We start from the raw sequence: 16,709 nt of genomic DNA, 5'->3' as shown, positions 1-16,709 counted from the left end.
ATGCTGATAAGTTAGATGTCCAAAGTCAAAATGTCTCCAGTCTCTTGTCAGAAATAGTATTTAAACATTACTAACTAACATGTCTCTAAGGCCCTCCCCAAATTACATCATTTTTGACACTTAGGTTTTCCCAGTATTCATATTGCATCATCTTAACACCTGGTTTGAATTCTCAGGCCACAAACTGCATTATTTAGCAATCTAACACCTACTCAGAAACTTACAACAATACAAGGCATTTCACATATACATTCTAGCAGAAACTAGAGCAATAAAGCACCTCCCACATCTAAATTCTGGTCATAAACTTTAGTCTTAAAACAATGGGCCTGAAACCTTCATCCAGCCACACTGGAGCCGAATTGTAAAACATTTAAGAGATTCATAAGATCTTTTCAACTTAAAAAGACACATTTGAAATACGTGGCTTGGTTTTCTTTACAGCAGATGGCAATGTTGCAACAATCTTGAAGTTCACATTTTACAGTGTTTTCTTACATTTAAAAACACAAGCCTGTATTTTACATTTATTTATATAGTTGACAGAATTATGTATCAAATTCTATGTGACTAGGCTGGCAGTCTTTGCCCATCTCAGCACAAGATCCTCGTGGTGGCCAGCAGAGTAATCCAAGCTTCAGAGAGCTAAAAAAGCGACTTTACCTGATATAAGTATTTTTTTTGTGGCTTTCCACTTCTATTTATCTTGCTACTGTATTTTCGCCTGCTGCTGATACATTGTTACTGTTTATTCTGCATTTATTCTGATATTGCACTTGTTTCTCAGTTTGTTACTTTTAATATCTGTAACTGTTGCAAATTGTTTGTGTAGGCTGTGATAGCCGATTTATAGCATTTATAAGTGTTTACTGTATCTGTTCTGCTTGTCTCTTGAAAAAAAAAAAAAAAAAAAAAATATCTCTTGTTTTCCCGCCTTACTAAGCTAGATTAGTCCAGTTTCAGAGCTTGCTGATCCCTGGACTTTGTTTGCAGTTCCTGTTACTGATTCTTTACCTAATTTGGAAAGGAGGAAGTTCCCTTGCTTACCAGTGGGAGTGGGAAGCATTGAGCTGCCTGTTGGTCCAGTTTTGTGAGGTTTCAGCCAGCAACTTGTAGTTTATTGGTCGTTTTGGGCCAGTTCCTAGCTTCTTTCAGCCCCCTGATATAAAAAACGCTAAACGCGTTTGCGCGATTTAGCGCGGAGTTGCCACTGTTGCACACTAGGGCAGCGCCGGTTAAGCAGAATTAAACTATTAGGGCTACCTAAATTCCACTTTTCAAATTTTCCCTTAAAACTACCTTCCTCAAACTATACTACTGATCTAATCAGCGTATCCTATAACTAAAAAGATCATCTCTACTTGACTCCAAGTAGAATATTCTCTACCTGTTAAACCTAGCACTTGCTCCTACAGTACTTATTACCTTGATACGGCACTCTTGTCATAGATAGTACCCCAAAAAGGCAAACCCCCATTTCTCTGTCACCCACGTCCCCCGGAATCTTTTTCAAAGTTTTTTTGTCTATTCCTTCTAGCATGTCGAGGGATCAGTTGCTAGTGTCCTCTCCTGCTCAGCTGGTGAACCTGGGAATTTTGAGGCAATGTTACAATTGCCTCATGTACACAGACAACCCTCTCCTCCTCCCACAAAACACAAATACATGCGAGAGATGCAACTATATGGCCAAACTGGAGGCTGAGCTCTCTCAACATAGGACTGGCAAGACCAGTCAGGAGGAGAAGGTTACCACACACACTATAGACCCAGTCTCACATAGTACCATCACAACCTCAAATCATACACATAAACACACAAAGACATACTCGGAGGCTCTGATCAAAATCTACCAAAACAGCAGAGGCCACCAAAGCAGACACCCAAACAACCACCACCTCAGAACACAACACCTGCAACACATAGACCTCACAGTCAGAGTGTCAAACAGTCACAGCCCTTAAGGCCAAACACAATGCCAGACACACTAGTCATTGGTGACTCCATAGTCAGACACACTGACGTCCCGCTCACCAGACTGAGTAAGGAGAAGGTCACAGTAAGCTGCCTGTCGGGCGCCAGAATCCGCCACATACGCAAGCACCCAAGTCTCCCAACAGCAGGTACAAATATGACCCAGTCATTGTCCATGCTGGTGTAAACGACCTGAGACGCACCTCCTTGGACTACATGAAAAGAGACATTGAGGAGCTCTCTGATTATGTAGCCCAGGCAGGTATGACCCTGACCTTGAGCAGTATCCTACCTTCACCAAGAATGATGCCACAATACAGAGATAAGATGATCAGCTTTAACAATTGGCTTAAACACTGGTGTCATTCAAAGGGGATCCAGTGTCTGTCTGCCTGGGATGACATGCTGGACAAGCCACGCTGCCAAGGGACGGCTTGCACCTGTCACCCTGGGATTCCGGATATTGGCAAAGGCTCTTGCCACCCCATAGTGCCTTTTTAGGCAAGGCTCAAATTCTAAACCTACCACCCTAGAACACAAAAAGGAAAAAACTAAGGGTAATGCTGCTCAATGCCAGAAGTCTAAATCTCAAAATGCACGCACTCGAGGCCCTTCTCAGTATGGAGAACATTGATGTCTGTGCTGTGACAGAAACCTGGTTCAAGGCTCCTGAGAGCACCCCAGCACTATCAGGTTTTACCTCATATCATGCGTTCCCGCCCCAAAATCGGACAATACCAAGAAAGGGGTGGTATCCATATTCATCAAGGACACCCACACCTCAAGACTGGTGGCAACGCACAATGCATCGGAGACCATCCAGGTGCAATTAACCATAGGCAAGACTGCTCTGCAAATTGTAGCATGTTACAGGCCACCCTCACAAACTCAGGAACCTCACATGGCCTTCCTGAAAACACTAGAGGGATAAATGTTTCACCAAACACCATCATACTAGGTGACTTCAATTACCCTAATATAGACTGGGAACACTACTCAAGCCCAAACACCCTAGCCCAAAAGTTCCTGGAATTCATAAACTCAAATGCCATGGAACAACTAGTCACCATCCCCACAAGAGGAGATAACATACTTGATCTCATCATCACGAACATGGGAGCACAATGTTCAACACCGGAAGTATACCCTCACTGGTGAGATCAGATCACAAACTAATCTCGCTGGAGGTCCTCATCCCACCCCACCTGAAATAAAAGACCACTGTAAAGAACTTCTCGAAAGCCGACTTCACACTTCTAAAGACTAGTGTGGTCTCCTTTAAGGCCCCGAGCCGGCGGAAAACAGTACTCAAGCCGCTGAATCACTTACAAATGCCTTCTACCAGCACCTGCAGGACTGCATGGATAAGGCAATCCCAAGCAAAACAAAGACTCTTTGTACCAAAGGCAAGCGTCCAGTCTGGTGGACCCCAGCCATAAACAAACTCTACAACAAAAGGAGGAAGCTACTACAAGATAGAGCAAAATCCTTAAAAGGTAAGACACCCTTGATCACTATAAGTAAAAACTAAGAGCTCTCATAAAATCATCCAAAGCAAATTTTGAGAGAAAAATAGCTAAAGACTCAAAAGACAATCATAAGGCATTCTTTAGCTATGTTAGAAACCTGGGAGGAAACTCCCAGATATGCTCAGAACTAGTCCAAAATGATGTGAAGATTACTGATCCTACAGACATTGCGAACATACTGGCTCAATCCTCACCAATAACACCAGGGAGGTCTCTCATAGAAGAGAAGATAACTATACCTAAATGTATTAGCAAAGAAGAAAGTTACTTAAAGTATAAAAATGTTCTTAACAAAGCATCTTATTTATTATCTGTAGCGACTTAAATGTATTAAAAAGAAGACAAGTAGACTACAGTGGTTGGATTCATAAACAATGCCCACAATTGCGCAGGCTGGCATGTGTTCCAGATCACATACTGGGGCCCTGCACATGTCATAAGTGGACCTGAGTGCAATGAAACAGTAACATGCACTATTGCATACATGGAGGAGCTCAGTTGCATGCAAGGTATGCATAATAAGAAAGGCGCCATCCTCTGCAATTCACAAAAGACATATGTGGCAACAACATCATCATCGTACCTAATGTTTGTCTGGAATTGATGTCTTACTCAGTATAACATGCTTAGCAGCAACATCATGTCAAATACAGGCAAAAAAGAAAGCCCATATGCAACAGTAAAGTTATATGCATGCACTAATTCAACCCATTCCTTACTACATTGCATACAGTCATGACAGCACTAACACCCAAGTTCCAACCTTATAGCACTGATGACAAAACTTCATGCAAATGACAACATCACCACAAGTGGATCCCTTCATTTATATTTTATGCAAATGAAACTTGCACTGCAGTACTGCCTAATAAAGGAGGAGCTTTTATAACCCCCCCCCCGTGTCAGAAGTGGGGAGTAGGCACTTCCCCCCTGGACTTCTCTTCCATACTACCAGTCAGTAATAATAAAATACACACATAGGGGATGCCATAACAATTCTGTTAAAGTGTACAACATATAAGACCATGAATTAATCACATAATGAAAGAAGAAAAACTAAAGCTAAAATAGTTTAATAGAATGGAAAAGACTGGTAACAGGAGAGCTGATAATGAAGGTAAATTCAGAATAAAGATCATATAATACATTCCAAAAGTGATTATGATTTTGGATTGACATAATTCTAAAGACCCTCCAGTTTGATATGTGTAATTATTATCCAGTTAAAGTGCCTGTCCACATAAAATTGCATTTCATACAATAGCTACTGTTGTGCTCTATTACACTAAGTTTAAAATTTCAAGTTTTTGTCACAGGTACTTCTTCAACGGAACTATGTGACCTAAAATCAAGCTTATTTTAGTTACTTTTATAAAACTATATATGTCCTTTATGGAAGCTGTGATGACCGTGCCCTGGCCCAGCAATCAAGGAGCCTCAATCCTCACCAATAACACCAGGGAGGTCATCTCATAGAAGAGAAAAGGATAACTAATACACACAGTAAAGTACAATTTCCCTTAAGTGCACACAGAGATCACAGTCAGTCTGGGGCTGGTTGCTCCCTTGCTCACCAGGTCCCCAATAAGACTCCCCACTGGCACAGCTATAGGGTCCAGGTCCCAGCCTAACTGGGCAAGCTAAAACCTCCAGTACCCTCTCTGTCCAACCAGTGCTTTGTGTCCCTGCCAAGCAGTTGACACAACACACACACACTTTGAGATAAGTATTTATACAACTTCACAGACACTCCTGGGAAAGGCTGACACATATTCTCCAGCTGTGCCCCTTTACCCAGACTATACGGTAGTAATTACTGCCACTACTCAGTTAATAATATCAGTTACTAAAAGGCCCTTAAAAGGGTGTCCAATTATTACTATGCAATATCAATATCCAGTGGTAGTATGACTAACAGTCAAGGCTTACTTTAGAGTGGCCTATTACAATAACCTCTATAAATATGCAATGTACTCTAGAGCTTATCTCTACACAAATCAGCCACAGGTAGAAAGTTTTAAAAATATTTAATAATAAATAATTAAAACACAAGACAAAACTACTACACCACAGAGATATCTAAGAGTTGAGAGATCACACAGAAACTTAAAAGAATACAGTAGGACAGGTCTGATTTCAAAGAAAATACCTAATTAATCTTTACTAGCTTTAACTATTCCTACAAGAAATCGCAGTGCTAAAACTTACATGTGAGCATAAGGCAGAGTGCTGATAAGTTAGATGTCCAAAGTCAAAATGTCTCCAGTCTCTTGTCAGAAATAGTATTTAAACATTACTAACAAACATGTCTCTAAGGCCCTCCCCAAATTACATCATTTTTGACACTTAGGTTTTCCCAGTATTCATATTGCATCATCTTAACACCTGGCTTGAATTCTCAGGCCACAAACTGCATTATTTAGAAATCTAACACCTACTCAGAAACTTACAACAATACAAGGCATTTCACATATACATTCTAGCAGAAACTAGAGCAATAAAGCACCTCCCACATCTAAATTCTGGTCATAAACTTTAGTCTTAAAACAATGGGCCTGAAACCTTCATCCAGCCGCACTGGAGCCGAATTGTAAAACATTTAAGAGATTCATAAGATCTTTTCAACTTAAAAAGACACACTTGAAGTATGTGGCTTGGTTTTCTTTACAGCAGATGGCAATGTTGCAACAATCTTGAAGTTCACATTTTAAAGTGTTTTCTTACATTTAAAAACACAAGCCTGTATTTTACATTTATTTATACAGTTGATAGAATTATGTATCAAATTCTATGTGACTAGGCTGGCAGCCTTTGCCCATCTCTCCCCAATCATCACAGAAGCATCAGGGAAGCGTGCACTTTTGTAACAACACATGCAAGGAAATAATAGGAAGAAAGTGTCATGTTAACAGATATGCTGCTGGTATGTGGTCCACCTCTACTGCTCTACTTATTCTGGGCCAGGTGTTTATGGTCATCCTGATGTGTGATACCTGTTTATGAATCATACAATATTCAGAGTGCATACAGAACACACTGTGCAATTTCCTCATAAAGAAATATACAGTACACTTTTGAATATGGTGGCCTCCAAATTTTTCATTTTCATACAATATTCCATTTCAGATAGGATTCACTCTTGGCTTGTATATTGCAGAAAATACATCCATTACTTGTCTTTTCAATTTTTCTGAAATAGACCAGATACCTGCCAATTATGTCCATAAGCCTAGAAAACAGATTAAATTTAAAGAAAATCATTTGTGCAAATTTCTATAAATTAGTGAAAACACACCCCATAATTTACCAGCATTTTCATAGATTCCATAATTTCCTTCCATTGACTATAAATAACCTTTCTAGGACCATATTTAATACCTAATGCTGAAATTTCCTTTTCACAAAAATGATCTTTCATTGTCCAACTTTCTCACCAAATTTCCTATGTTAAAGTAAAGATAAATTTAAAATCCCTTGAAACATCTAATATTTTACTCTCATATAACATACATATTTAATAATAACTGTTATACCACCTGCATAGGAAATAAAAACTGGAAAACAAATATTCAAAACTATATTCTGTGCCCCCTCATTCTTCTGCGATTTTACATTATATAGAGCAGCTGCAATAAGTAAAACAAATAACAAAAGGCTTAGGGGACACCTTTGCTTAACACTATTCTGTGATCTTATTTTTTCTGGCTAAGCAAATATTAACTACCTATCCAACCTCCTGTTGTGACCCTGTGAATATCTACTGCTATCCTTGGAGTTTACTAGGCAAAAAGGGAAAGAAAGTAGATTGGCAGGACTTATGCCCATATCTCATGCACACACACACACACACACACACACACACACACACACACACACACACACACACACACACACACACACACACGTGCAATATGCACTTCTGCACCTCTATGGAGAATTATGAGTTACCAGACCACCTACCAGGTCTTTGGCACATTAAATTAAATTCTTCACATCTGAGCATGGCAGACTTTATCATATGTTTTAGTAGAGTTTCATAAATCCAGTCTTACATCCCTATCTATTATTATAGTAAACCATTTTCCAAATGAACAAATTTTTCTATTTTTTTTATATTCCACTTCTCCATATATTTCAGATGAAAAGACCTGCTCAATTATCTTGTTCATTGTGACCTATAAAATCTTCATAAATGATGTTATAGAAATTTGATAAAGAAATAGGCCTCCAGTTAGCAATACATTTTTTTTACCATTACTTCCAAATAAATCTTACAAAAGATTTTAGAAAATTTTCATGAATGGATTCACTGTGTAATCTCTCATCATATAAATTATCTAAAGAAGGCTTCAATTTGTGAAAATAACAGAAAAAAGAATTACATCCTAAACTATCATCACCAGGCACAATTTTTTTATTCCTTGATTTTTTTTACAGGCAATAATTCTCCCACCATAATAGGCATTTCTTGCTCTAGTCAATCAACGTCATTTTTACACAAAAGCATCAGATGTGGAAAGTGTGTATCCATTTGACTTCTCACAGCTCTTACTATATTCTCTATTGGTTGAGCTGTCAGATACCAAGCATAGACTGAACAGTGTTATGGCAATGCTACAGCAGTCCCAAAAATGTTTAGGCTCATAGGCCAGTACAAAGAAATATTAACAACTGGAACAATCCAACAATAAATATTTATTTCAGGATAAGCTCTCAGATATCCCTTATACCTTTATACACCTTTGTAGTTATGATTTCTAGTTCATGACCCTGTTTGTCTATAGAAACTTCTTTTTGAATTTATGTTCAAGCAATTGTATATTTGTTGTATAATATCTTGTTTAATTTGTTTCTCAATATTATAACCACTGTATGCTGCATCATGCTCTTTGTACAAAATAGCGATGTTTACATAATTTTTTATAATTTTTTACTATGTATCTGGAGCTTTTCTCCCCAAGCCTTCGCTGAAAACAGTCACCTTGTGTCCAGTCGGACTAATCCGGTAAACAAATAGAAAATAAATAAAAATAAAATAAATAAAATATCATGAATAGACTGAACGAGGACAACAGTTCCAAAAATGATTAGGCTCATAGGCCAGAACAAGAAATATAAGCAATATGGATAATCCACTAATAGATAGTCTAGCCAACAGTTCTTCTGTGATACAACATGTGACTCTGGTAAAAACAACTGAACAACACAACAAAATGAGTATTTTTACCACAGTCTGGAGATAAGTGAGGACCAATCAGAAATACTACAAGAGCAACAAAGGTATTATCAGCCTTTGAGAAGTTTGGCAAGCATGAAAGATTCAGAGACAGAGGCCAGGAAAGGTAGGATAAGTCAGAAGATTATGTAGTTTCCTCTGTTACCATGGACAAAGAAGGAAACAGAGAGAAAAAGATTTACAATCTAGGTATTGTGTAACCCACCAATGAACGGGGGAGGGGTTAGCATAATGGTTAAGGTGTTTATCTCACAGACACAAAACACAGGATTTGATTCTCCCTTTTGAAGGAAATTGGCTAAACTTAAAATGACCCACAAGGACAACTAGCCTAGTATTTATGTATCAACATATTAATTTTCTCAAGAAAGAATTTAATGCCAGCACAATTGCAAACACTATTGTAGACATAAAACTTACTATGGTGGAGATTGTGATATTGGATAATAAAATGCACAACAAAGAAATTATGGTGATGCTGTCCACAGAGCAAGAATATGAGGAAGTACATAAGAAAAATATTTATGTGCTTACAATTATATTGATGTGTTGAATGCCATTGTATTAGATACATTAGCAGAAGTATACACTTCTTAAATTTTTTTCAAGTTAATACAGAAAGATTAACCTTCGTTTTTGCATCCCACAAATTCATATTGACATTAAAAAGCCTAAATTAAACTCCATTGTATGAGGATGCAGTGTTAAAACCAGTGGTAGCTAATGGTTGTTCATGTATTAAGGAGACTTCAGAGTTTTGAAAGAACAGTCAGTGGCTGCATACAATTCAGATACTTAAGGAGGTTTAATAATCTTTTCCATGGATGCAACATCTTTATATTATTGTATTCTACAAGAGATTGGGGTAAAACAGCTGTTCCTAGTCAAACAGATAAAGATACTTTATTTGCACACTTTTTGTAATGATGTTGAAGAACAAATTTTCATATGTTCAATGATAAATACTTTCATCAAAAGCAAGGTATGACAGTGGGGGGGGGGGGCAAAAGCAGCCTTGACCTTTACTAAGACAGTGATGATGTAATGGTAAAAAAGATGTTTTCCTGTAATTTAGCATGGATTAGCTATGTTTTATTGTATATACTGTGATGCCCGTGCACTGGCCCAGCAATCAAGGAGCCTCAATCCTCACCACTAACACCAGTGAGGGGCGTCCATATAGGGGAAGGATAATAAATACACACACACAGTAAAGTACAATTTCCCTTAAGAGCACACAGACATCACAGTCAGTCTAGGGCTGGTTTTTCCCTTTCTCACCAGGTCCCCAATAAGACTCCCCACTGGCACAGTTAAAGGGCCCAAATCTCAGTCTAGTAGGCAAGCTAAAACCTCCAGCACCCTCTATGTCCAACCAGTGCTTTGTGTCCCTGCCCAAGTAGCTGACACACACACACACACACACACACACACACACACACACACACACACACACACACACACACACACACTTTGAGATAAGAGTTATATACAACCACACAGACACTCCTGCGGAAGGCTGGCCCAAGTTCTCCAGCTGTGCCCTTTTAACCCAGACTATATGGCAGTACCACTTGCCACCACCCACTAATATTTATCAGCTACTAAAAGGCCCTTATGAAAGGGTGTCCAATTATACTGTGCGATATTATTATCCAAATGGTAAGTGTGACTGAACTGCAAGCCTATTGGAGTGACTTTCTACAATATCACTAAATACATGCAATGTACTCTTAGAGCTTATATTATCTCTATACAAAATGGCCACAGTTGAAAACTTTAAAATATTTAATAATAAATAATAAAAACACAAGATAATACTTCTTACTACACAGTGCTACACAGTCCCACTCAAGAGTTCAGAGTTCACAAAGAAATACTTACAATAATACAGTAGAAACATTCTAACATCAATACAGAAAAAAAACTAATCTAATCTTCCTGGTTCCTAGCTATATCTAAGAGAAAACACAGTTCTAAAATAAAATTACATATAGAACACAGGCAGCGTGCTGGTGAGTTGGATGTTCTCAAGACAAATTCTAAAAATGCCCTCATTCTTTCTGTCCTTAAGTTGATAACATAGTACGGATTACATCATTTCTTTCTGGTTCTCAGACTAACAGAAACTCAGAGGTTAATAGCCCTTTTGATCTTGCAGCTGGTCAGGAAGCCAGAGCAAAAAAAGAAATTATACATGTACATTCTAGCAATTAACTCTGATCTGAAAACAACAGCCAGAATTCCTTCATCCAGACATCTTGGCTCCAAGCCCTGAGATCAAAGATAGTCATGAAATGTCAAAAGGTAGAGGAAGCAGGAGGAATACAATGTCCGAGAAACGCCAAGTTGATTTCCAAAAAACACCAAGTTTATTTAACGCTGACACCACTTCACATACGTTATCATCAGATTTGAGATTTTTTGTTTTGGTTGCTGTTTCAAAGGTTGGACTCAATTGGTTATTGTGGTTATAGTCATGAAATGCTTGACTTATCAGCTTTCTTACAGCAGAGTGTACTGTTGTTACATATTTTCAGCTCAACATCCAATACAGACTTTTCACATTTAAGAGAACAAGCCTGGGGCTTACATTAATATTTACAAATGACAAAATTATCTAGCTAGGCTGGCAGCCTGGATCTATATTAAAAGCGCGAAAGCCCTAGTCACCGAATACTAAAACACGGACACATATTCTGTGAACCGTGAATACACCGAACTCTCTCTAAACCACAAAATTCAAAAACTCGAACCATCATAGTTGTCCCACCCCACTGCCCGCTACATACTACCTATCCAAACAAACTAAATAAACCACATACATACACTAACCAAAACCCTACTTCTAACCCTAAACTAAACCCTTCTTCTAACCCTACACTAAATCTTGCATATACCACCATGTATGCACTTACCTTAACCCGCACCCTAACCCTAAGGTCCATAACTATCGCACACTTACCTTGCAGAGCTATACCACAGAAGGGCCAACCATGACGATTCGACGTTTTGGATTTCACGCTTCAGAACGATAAGGTGTTTTCGCAGTTCGATGAAGACTTGTCTGTGTCTACTTATTTGGGTAAGTACACCTTGAGCTTCTAATATAGACCCGGCAGCCTTTACATGTCTTCATATATACATTTTATAGATTATGTAGTTTTTGTATGAACTGATATCAGATTTTTTCTAATGTTTAGAGGAAATTAATATTTTTCTGATATTTTTTGGAAACACATTTATTGACAGTACTAAAGCTTTAAATGGTAATAGTTTTGATGAAAGTGATAAACTGCATTCCACAGTTTTTAGAAAAACTACTTTTGAAAATGTGTATTTAAAATGGGCAATCATCATCTAAGATATGTTAAGGGCCAATTTATTACAATGTGAAGATTAACTTATCTAAATGGTATGATCCGTAAGAAAACAGATGACTTGAAACAGATGTTTTTATCTAGAAAATATCAAGATGGGAACAGCACAATTATTAAGGGCTTTACTTTACAGCTGTAAGATACAATGTTTGATTTTGACATTTGATTATTAGCTAAGCTTTAGCCTCATTTTTACCTATGTACCCATCCAATATATTTGAAGAAGTGCCAACTTTTAAAAAAGTTTGCTGCTGTTTTTTGAAAGGAAATTATTAGTAAAACTTTAAAGCATGATGATGCAACAGAGTGTACACATATTGCTTTCTACAGTGCTTTCAGTTAATATGTATTCCATTAGAATAATCCTAATGGAGAAGTGGAAGATTCTGAAAGGAAACAGCAAAATATTCAAAGTAGCCTGTGAAGTTCATTGTTTCCCTTCACAGGATGAAGGGAGGTCAGTTTGAAAGTATATATAAGAACACATCATCACATCTGGTAACAAAACTGCAAGAATGCTCAAATGTGGAGTTTGCACCTATTGGAAGTTCATGCACAAAGGACTACATGTTTTACCAACTTGGAAAAGCTATCCAGATTAAAAAAAACATTACATTGGCAATAATATTTGCCTAGTTTGTGTGTGTCTATGTGTTTTGGCTGTGACAGGTTTTATATGAGTAAGAGTACATAGAAGCTGTCACAGAGTATATATGAACACTACTATGTAATCAAAAAAATAACATTGTCAGCACTTATTTAAGCACAGTGTTTCTGGGATAAACTTAGGAAATGTGCCTTCTGTGTAATGGGAGAAGTGCAAAAGCACACAGGGGCTGATTTCAATGTTATTGTTGCATATTGGCAACTATCATTAAAAACAAATCATCCTTCCCCAGTATGAGTGAACATATGAATAATAAATGTGCTCTAAAACTCAAACACTTGTAAAACTGCAGCTTGCAGGTGTTACAGACTGCTAACTGCATAGTCTACTTTATAAAGAATTATTTTCATAAATGATTATTTCTATCATTTTGAACAATGTGCATTATATTATGCATTTTTCAGTTACTATAATTAGTATGATACACTGTTTCTTTTAATGACATAATGAGTACAGGTAACTAATTACAATAAACAGTTTAATTTCATAGACAGTGGTAGACATATGGCTTATCATTTGTAAATTATTGTTTACATGACTATTATTACTGATATTCATTTACATTTTACAGCACATTGTGGTGTTCTAAAGAGGTTTATTTTTTGGCTTACATACATTTTTTATTTAATTTTCTTTGTTGAGCAAAGTGCAGAAGAAATGAGAGTCACTCAGTTACACAGATCAGACCTATTAATATACAAAAAATCTCAGACGTGGAAAGCAGTTGTTACACAGTAATCTATCCACATGTTCTTTCATGTTATAATATATGAAAAAGATTCATAACATTGTATAGAGCCAGCATTGTTAACATTTTGTAATGAATAGTAAAAGAACTATTAACATATTTACAGAAAGATAATTTCCTTTTTGAAGGGGCATCATTTGTAAGTATTTTATCATTAGGGTCATAGGTTTGTACTAAGCTAACTGCCCTTGTGGGCCATTTTAAGCCTAGCTAATTACCCCATGTGATAATTGAACCCTGTACCTTGTGTTTGTAAGGTAAACATCATAACCATTTGGCCAAACTCCCACCCCCTATCTATACGGTATATAAGTGGGTTAAAAGGAGCACTTGACAGATAGATGACATGGGGGGGGGATTACCCTTGTGAAGAAAATATGTACAACTGTATGTTTTAAGATATTCTGAAAAGGGAATATTCTGTGATCTGCCTAATTTCTCTGGGAAGGTGGTACTTGTTAGCAAGGATAAATTTGTTGATTTTTTTTTCCTGTGGATGAGAGTTTCCGAGGAGGTCTGATCAATGTTAATGTGCCACTGCTGTGAGTTTTGAGAGCTTATAAACAATCCTCTATTGATTTGTGATGGATTGTACAGTTAACTGGTAAGAGAAGAAACAAAGGAACAAAGGTATAGCTTGCAGGAAAAAAGTTTAATTTATATTTTGTTGTTTTACCTCTAATTTTCATTGCTTGTTAGAAAGGCATAGGTTTTAGACAGGCAAATTGTAGCCATCCCAATGGGCCTAGTCAGCAATAAATGCACACAAACTGCAGAGAGGACAGTCTAGAGCTTAAATGAAACAATTATGTGTTAGTTTGTAATTTAGTTATCTTTACTCTTAAAAAGAGGTGTGACCATGGTAGTGAAAAGTAGTAGTGTAAAGGAATTCCAGCTTTTGTGTGACTTTCACAACTGGTATGGTCAGAGCAATGACTTTATTCTACATTTAGGAAAAAAAGTGTCTGTTGTCATTAATCACTCAGTCCCTATTGAGCAAGACAATATTACTGACAACTTTGTAATTGTGGATACACATATTCAGCAATCAGATGATTCAAGCATATAGAAAAAATAAAAAAGAAAGAAAGGAAAAAATTCACAACAAATAACAAGAAAAAGAAACTTATTAATGTCTGTAAAGTAAAAAGAACACATACTAAAAAGGGCACTGTTTTGCGATTACCATCTTTCTACCAGAAAACCTTTAGTCTACAGAAAAAGGCATAATTTTTCCAAAAGAGAAGGTAGAAAAAAGATGCAAATGGCAAGTAAAAAGGAAGAAATCAAAAGACAGAAACTGACAATATGGCTCAAGCTGTGGAGGTGCAAACCCAGCTAGATGAGGATCATATGCTTGCAAATGTAATAAGCAATTAAAACAATGGTATTAATAAGGCTCATGTTGATGAAGATTATTCCTTTCTAACAACTGATAGAACAGATATTACTGAACTGGAAGTTGAAGATTCTTCAGATCTGATCAGAAAATATATTCTTGTAATCAGAGATTCAATTGTTAGAGGAACTGATACTTACATCTGCAGAGAAGATAATGAATATCAAATAGTGTTATGTTTGCCAAGAGCAAAAATAAAGGATGTGAGAAAGGCATGAGAATGCCTTAATGTAAGGAAGTATGGATCTGTTTTTATTCATGTCAGTACAAATGATTTCATCCACAAGAGCTCTCTGATTATTGGTAGGGAACTTACAGCCCTCTTAGATGGCATAGCTTGTACAGGTGTGTGAACATATTTTCACAAATCATATATAGAAAGGAGAGTCAGAACACAGTGAATGAAAAGATTTTGGGGCAAATACCTACATGAAAAAATATCTTGTTTTAAAAAATGGAAATGTTTACAGCATCCAGATCTAATTTGGGGCACAAGTGTGTTTAGATAGGATGGCATGCACTTATTAAGATCAGGGAAGAGATAGTTTGAATTGGATATTTTGCAATACTTAACAAACACAAGGCAGGATTTTTGCCAGGTCAAAAATTTAACAGTTCACAGATAATAACAGCTGATGCATCTCTAATGGTTGTTAATGTTAGGAGCATTAATAATAAAGGCTTTTTATCAGAAAATATACTATGTTCCCATAGAATTGATGGTGCTATTGTTTGTGAAACATGGTTAAGGAACAATGACTGGAAACCAGTTCTGCCAGGGTAATAATGTTTTTACTGTAACAGACATTCTAACAGAAAATCAGGTGGAGTACAATGATTTGGATTGATGATTGTTATGAGACTTTTGATTATTAAATGTTCAATGATAACACAAATACTGTAGGCTGCAGAACTTAGGCAATAAAGTCAGCCCCTGGAATATATAACAGTTGATGGAGTTTATAGACTACCAAAGTCAAGTGCTGATAACCTAGAGGAATTCATGCATTTCTTGTATGAAACACAGGAAGAAAGAATAATAGTAGCTGGGACTTCAGTCTACCAGAAACAAACTGAAATAATATTGATTCAATAGCATTAGTACGGGAATTATTTACAACATATGTTCAGGAACAACAATTGCTTAAGGCTGTAAAAAACCTACCAGGGAACAGAACATACTAGACATTGTTTGTGTTCCTAAAGAAATTACTGTTACTTCATATCCACTTTTACCACCATTGATGGGCAGTGATCTTGGAGTTATAAAGGTTAATGTGTTGCCAGATAATTCTGCCAAACTGAAATCTAAACCAATGCACAAAAGATTAATGACAGATTATATGGAAGCAAAACCATCACTATATAAAGCTAATTGAAGTGATGTGATCAGTAGAAAAACTGGAGAAGGAATGTAGAAAGTTTTGAAAGCGAAATTGCTTGAATGCAAAAATAAAAAAAAATGTTTAACATCAGGACCTAGGCACATAACATCCGGAGGATATATATCCATAAGAACACAATACTTGATTAAGGTGAGACATAAAAAATATAAGAAATAGAAAAGAGATCAAACTATGACTTTGAAATCTGAAATAAACAACCTGGACTGACATATTAAACATAGTGTAAGAAATATAAAGAAACATTTGAAGAAAATTAATATAAAGATATTGAGCATAATAATAAAACATTTTATAGATACATAAAATGAGGTAGGAGTAAAGACATACAAATTGACAAACTGTGTGTAGATTCCAAAATTTATTCTCAGACACA

This window comes from Protopterus annectens, chromosome 1.part0, assembly GCF_019279795.1.
Source record: "Protopterus annectens isolate FY-2018-M chromosome 1.part0, PAN1.0, whole genome shotgun sequence".
Classification (NCBI taxonomy): Eukaryota; Metazoa; Chordata; order Ceratodontiformes; family Protopteridae; genus Protopterus; species Protopterus annectens.
This window is presented reverse-complemented; position numbering follows the sequence as displayed.